This window comes from Arachis ipaensis, chromosome B10, assembly GCF_000816755.2.
Source record: "Arachis ipaensis cultivar K30076 chromosome B10, Araip1.1, whole genome shotgun sequence".
In the NCBI taxonomy this organism is placed as follows: Eukaryota; Viridiplantae; Streptophyta; class Magnoliopsida; order Fabales; family Fabaceae; genus Arachis; species Arachis ipaensis.
The window spans coordinates 74,646,755-74,653,396 of NC_029794.2; the positions used below are offsets into that span (position 1 = coordinate 74,646,755).

Sequence of the window (6,642 nt, forward strand, 5' to 3'; positions counted from 1 at the left end):
AAATAGAAGAGGATGAGGAAAAGGAGGAGGAGGAGGAGTGTAAGACCCAAAACTTTTGAAAAGTCTTATTATGATCAAGTCTCAAATCATATAGTTATTTATAGCCTTAATTTCGGAAATCATTTTATTAAAGATAATTAAGGCAAGTTTTGATTTATTGAATTTGAGACGAGTTATGATTTTTATCCAATTTTATAATTATTGGGTTATTTTCTATATTCAGATTATGAATTTGGCAGTTATGAGATAAGAGGGGTTTTACATGATTTGGATTAAATAATTAATATTTTAAATATTAATATTGCTATTTTGGAAAATAGAGAAATTAATTATATTATTTCTAATTTTTAGATTTGGACCTTTTATTGAAAATAATTTGTGAAAATGATGAACAAATGGTATTTTCTATATATAATTAGTGTTGGATTTACATTGGGTTTCAATTACTATATTATTCCCAATTTTATGTAAAATTACCATAATGCCCTTAACCCTAATTTTTAAAATGAGGAAACCCTAACCCAGCGACCCGTTACCCGACCCGGTTACATTTTTTCCCCCACACAAGCAGCAGCTGAAATCCCTTTCTTCCCCCCAAAATAGCAGCAAACACACACAAACCCTTTCAACAAAAACTGAACAGAGAGTGAGAGGTTGGGTTGTGGCTGAGGAAAAGAGGAGAGGAAGGAGATTCGTGCCGGCGTGCTGGGCTCCACCGCCGCCATCGCGTCATCGCCGTCGCGCCTCCTGCGATCAGCTTCGCCATCCGTTCTGCTTTCCGTCAAGCTCGTCCCGCTACTGAGGCCGCCGAACCAGGCTGAGGGAGAGAGAGATCGAAACGAGCCATGAGAGAGGGTGACGAGCGCGAGCCAGGATTGGGAAGGAGAAGGCACCGCCGCACATCCTTGCCGCTGTCGCTAGAGATCTGGGAGTCGCCGTCGATCACCTTTGAGCCACGCCGGACCCAGAACTGCGAACATGATGGATGCGATGCAGGAGTCCGACGCGAGAAAGAGGGAGCGCGCGTGCGCGCGCAGGGAAGGGCGATGCCGCTGTCACCGCCACTGCTGAGCTGCCGTCGCCGCTGCTGTGAAGTCTCCGCCACTGCCTTGTTGCTGCTGGGGAGAAGGAGACCGGGATGGGTAAGCAGGAGGGGTTTCTGCCACCGTTGAAGCTCAATTGCCGTTGTTGTCATGGCCGCCGCGCCTTTGGCTGCCGGGAGCAGTATCGTGGCCGCCAGAACCAGTCTTTCTTGGTAAGCATCTTTGCTTCCGAAACCCCTTCAATTGAGTACTTTGTTATAATCCGTTAGAAATTCTGAGACGTTGGTTACACAGGGTTGAGTCCCGGTATTTGCGCGTCGGAATTAAAGCTGTTGTTGGGCCACCGGAGCTTCTGGCCGCTCACGGATCTTTTGTCGGGGCAATTCGAAGTGGTAGCTGCTTCGCTTGTTAGTATAGTAAGTATTTCGCGTTTCGAAAACCCCTGCTTTAGCGTTCGGTTATGTTTGGCTAAAGACATTGAGGCTTGGTAATGTAGGTTTGAGTTCCGGTGATTTTGTATCGCATAAGAGTCGGGATTTTGATTGTGATTTCGAGCTGAGGCGAAAAAGACTCTGAGAGACGTTTGGGTTATAGAATTGCGTTTTGAGGTAGGGGCGCTTTCCAAAAACTATGTTTTATGTATTGGAATTATTACATATGGATACTGATGTGAGATATTGTGTATTTGGTGATTGTAATTGCCTTATGTATTATTTGATTGACTCGAATGATTATGGATGTTGGTTTGGCTGAATTGTTGTGCGGCTTTATGAAATGTAATGTTTTAAAGTTGATTATTTAAAGATTTGAAATCTGAGTTTAAACCGTTGAGGATTGGTTTGAATTGAGTCAATTATTTCGATGATGTGAAAAGTCGAATGCACTTTTGAATTCAGCCTGGTTTACTCTAATTGACTTGGTTATGGACAAATGATTTATTGCTGAATCGATTCTTTAAAGCTTTGGAAATGAGTTAAATCGATTGATATTGAGTTGATTTTTAAATAGTATCCTTGAGATACGCCACTGAGGCGATTGTTGGATTTAGCTTGATTTGAATTGATTTCTGATTTCGTGTTGTTGAAAAGGAATGAGGAACGGTTTAGTTGGGACCCGAACCGGGTGGCAAAAGTCCAAGTTTTAGGGGAGGTGCTGCCGAAATTTTTATAAAATCTTAGTCTTGTTTGAAAGGTTATTTAAAAGGTTTGGATTTGAGAAATTGTATTATTTGATTTATTAAGAGGATATTTATGCTTTCCAGCTTAATTTATTTGATGAACCTTATACGTTGAGTTCGGCTTATTTAGAACTGAACTATTTTTACCGTTTGAATCACTGAAGGAAATAATGATGCTCTAATATTGATTTTAATATAAAAAGGAGTTTTAGTGATTTTTAAAGGAACCTAGACTTTTGATTGAGTAATCAAGTTTGAGGCATTTTGGAAGAGTTGGAAAAATGGGTTCCAAAAAGAAATCTGAAAGCGGTTTGATTCAAATGAACCGGTTCCGTTTCAAATGAGTTGATTTTTGGACCGGGTTAGAACTTGTGATTTTGAATGGCCGGTTTTATAGCAAATTCAGTTTTATTTGCTTGAACCGAAAATCTATGATTTTAAGAGTTTCAATGAATTTTAAGGAATTGATATAAGTTGACCTTCCCTAAAGACTTGGGACTCTGCCAAGGAACTTTTGTTATAAAATCCCATTGTTGGATGGATGATTTTGAATGTTTCAAAATAAATCTTTAACTTGCCATGGTTATGGAAGTTTGGAAAGAGGATGCCGAGAGTGGCATTGTTTTCAAAGGGGAATTTACCTTGAGTAAAAGTGGCTTATGAGCCTGAGATGATTTGAGAAATGAGGTCTTTAAAGCCAAGGCTGAAAAGAGTTGAAACTCGATTTCAAAGATAAATAAATTGAGAAAAATGATTTATGGCTTAAGTGCCGATTTTATGAATTTAATGATGTTGAATGGTGGAAGTGCCGTTTTATTGTGAGCCGGAACGGCTGTGTAGGATTTATGAATATTGGCTGGTTCTGGATTGGACTGTGAGCCGGAATGGCTGTGTATGATATTGATTTATGGCTGATTGCCGAATGAGTTATGGGCCGTATGGCTGACTATGAATTATGAATTTAAGCCGGATGGCTGAGATGGATGTTGATCCATGGCTGGGACTGAATGAATATATGCTTGAGATACCTGGGTAGTAGCAAGGGTTGTGGTTCGTCCCACTTGCTCCAGGTTAGAGACTGTGACGCCTGGGTAGTAGTGGTAGTAGTGGTGATTCCACTCGCTCTAGGTTGAGCTGTTAAACACCCGCCTGGGTAGTAGCCGCAGTAGTGGTTATTCCACTGGCTCTGGGTTGAGCGGGTAGTAGCATTGGGGTTGTAGCTCAAACCTACTTGCTCCGCGATGGGTGTTTTTGTCCATGGTTAGCTACCAGGACGTGTCGGGTTGGCTATATAACCGACAGATGATATCATCAGCCACTAGGGACAGGCATGCATCATATGCATCTATGTGACATTGTTTGGGTGTGCATATTATACTTGGTTTGCCTATGTGATTAATTGCTAATTGTTCTACTTGCAATAACTGTTTGTTTGTGCTTGCATCTTCCTATTTGTGTTTGCTACTGGGACTCTGTTGGATTGTGGTGATTTGGTTGATGGTTGGATTGTTTGGGACTAGGGCCGTGGTTGGAATGAGATGAACCGATGGTTGATTTTAGTTTTATGTTTCTGATTTGGAATAAAATATGAAAGGCTATTTTGTTTCAACATAGATAAACCGTTTTGAAAGACTTTTGAGTTTTTGAGAATTGAATGGTTCCTCTTTCAGAAAAGATTTCCGACTTTACTTTTATTCTAAACCGATGTTTTTGAAAAGAGGCATGAGACGGTTATTAATCACTGATGCGGTTTATCTTCAAGTATCCTATTACAGTAATTCCCAAAAACCCTCTACTGAGAACCCTTTCGAGGATGATGTTCTCACCCCCCTACATTTTTCCCCTTTCAGGATATGGGCGCAGAAGTTATGAAGAGCTTATTTATTGTTGTTGAGATGTTCTGTATTGCTTTAGGTTATTATTTGTACCCTCGCCTTTATCTTGAGATAATCTGTAAGAGGGTTAGGAATTGTATTGACTATTGCTTGTAATATTATTTGTATATGTATTTATGTATATATATGGATGTACTCTTTATGAGTTGTTGTAAGTCGTATGGTGTTTATGGATGTACGTTATCGAACGAAAGTATTTTTGGGAGCGGTATTGCGGTTTAAAGTTTTAAACAGGCTCATATTTCAGTATTAAATAGTATAAGTGTTGTCGTAATGTCCGAGCTATCAGAATCACGCAGCCGGAAGAGTGAGCTTTGGTAGTTAGGGTGTTACAAGGAGATCATGTTGGGGGCGACGATAATGAAAGAAAAAAATAACGAAAAAAAAGTAGAAAAAAAAGGTGCAGTAACAACACAAAAAAAACGTGCGCGTGTGAATATAAATAACTTATAACGACTTGTATAAAAAAATCATTTGTATATAGAGAATAATTGTATTTTTTTATCTCCTTAACATAATCGTATTTATAATTAATTAATGTTTCTATCTTGTGTCCCTTTCAATAAAGATAGAGTTTGCAATCTTTTCCCTCTGCAGCTGGATGGAATAGTTGGAATTTTCTGCTGTTCTACACTTCCACGGATCAATGTCCAAAGACAGTTGCCATTTGTCCGTAATGGCACGATTAACCTACCAAAAAAGTGTTATTTACACTCAGATTTTATCTTATATATTAACATGATGTGCATATATGTTCCTTTTAACCATATAATTATTAAACTTGAATGAGTTAAACTGATTTGGCCTTATTCTTTATATAGTTAATACACTCTTCTCAAGTTAATGTCAATGTATATTCAGGTGTAAAGTTAAATGAATCAAAAGTATACCATTATTCAAAACTCAGATTTTTTTTTTATAAGTGACGAATTATTGTTACATATGGAAAATAGTCGATTACTGAATTAGGAATTCTAGGCATAAATAGCCATAATGAGGTTGAAAATTCTACCATTATCAACAACGTTCAAAAAAATAGTTTTTTCCGAGTCATGAATCGATTACATTCGAATTATAACGGCCGAATTAAAATATGAAACGGAGTGTCATATTTATTTTGTATCAATTTTATATAGATTTTTAACGACATGTTTTTTAAGAAAAATATTTTATTAACTCAAATATTTTTTACATAGTACGAATCTAATTACAAAATTAAAATAGTATAAGGACTTAATTGAAAGCTTTAAAAGTATAGACACATAATTATAAATTGAGTAAAGTATCGTTTTTGTCCCCAACGTTTGGAGTAAGTCCCAAAGTTGTCCCTAACATTACAATCGTTCTATTTAAGTCTTTAACGTTTCAAAATTGACTCAATGTTGACCTGCCGTTAGGGATCCATTAACAGAATTGATGGGAACAAAATTGAGACGATTTTGAAACGTTAGGGACTTAAATAGAACAAAAACGTTGGAAAAAAAACGATACATATATAGAAATAAATTTTAGTTTTATCCTTCAATAATATCAATTTTTTTACTGTACATAGTATTCAATTATTTTTTAATCACATCTAAGTAAATTATACTTAATCACATTACTTTCATTCTAAATAAATTTATTTTTTTATAATTTTATACTTAAAGTTATAAGTTAATATAAAAATACAAAAAAAATTATTTACAATTAAAGTAGTGTAATTAAGTTTAATTTACTTAGATGTGATTAAAAAATAATTGAATATTATATACAGTAAAAAATTGATATTATTGAAGGATAAAATTAAAATTTCTTTCTATGTATCATTTTTGTCCTCAACATTTTCGTTCTATTTAAATCCGTAACATTTTTAAATCGTCTAAATTTTGTTCTGCCGTCAATTCTGTTAACGAATCCCTAACGGCAGGATAACATTGAACCAATTTTAAAATGTTAGAGACTTAAATAGGACGATTGAAACGTTATGGACAATTTTAGGACCTACCCCAAACGTTAAGGACAAAAACGATAATTTACTCTTATAAATTTTATGAAATTTTAAAAATTGACAAAGTAACTAAACTTAAAGTTTTATTGTCTATAAGTTCTCCAAAATCACTCGGACAGGTTGGTCTTTTAGCATTTTGAAGAAAACTAATTTTTTTTATAATGATATTTTTTAGATTTAATTATGTTATAATAAAAAATATTTGAAATTTATTTGTCAAATGCAAATATTAAAATTTTAATTGCAAAAGACAAAAAAACTAATTTGTTCTAACAAAAATAATTTTTAAGAATTATAATGAATAAAAATTTGTTGGTATTAAAATATTTAATATGCAATTTCTTAAAAATCAATTTAAGTATTTATTCAAAAGATATCTATCGATTTATTGCATTAATAGAATTGAGTATACCAAAATATTCCTGAATTATAAGTGGCCTACAACTTTCAGGCAACGATGCAAGTATCGTTTTCAAGTTACTGTTTTCTTTTGATTTGATATGTTGGTAACTGGTATCTTGACTGGCTATGGCAATT

The 6,642-nt window shown here is 35.3% G+C and overlaps 1 long non-coding RNA gene across 1 annotated transcript; it reads left to right on the forward strand.

Annotated features, from left to right (window-relative positions):
* LOC110267549 lies at positions 1,142-1,561 on the forward strand. Its single transcript, XR_002355301.1, has 3 exons — positions 1,142-1,255; positions 1,338-1,459; positions 1,540-1,561. It is a non-coding gene; the product is annotated as an uncharacterized LOC110267549 (long non-coding RNA).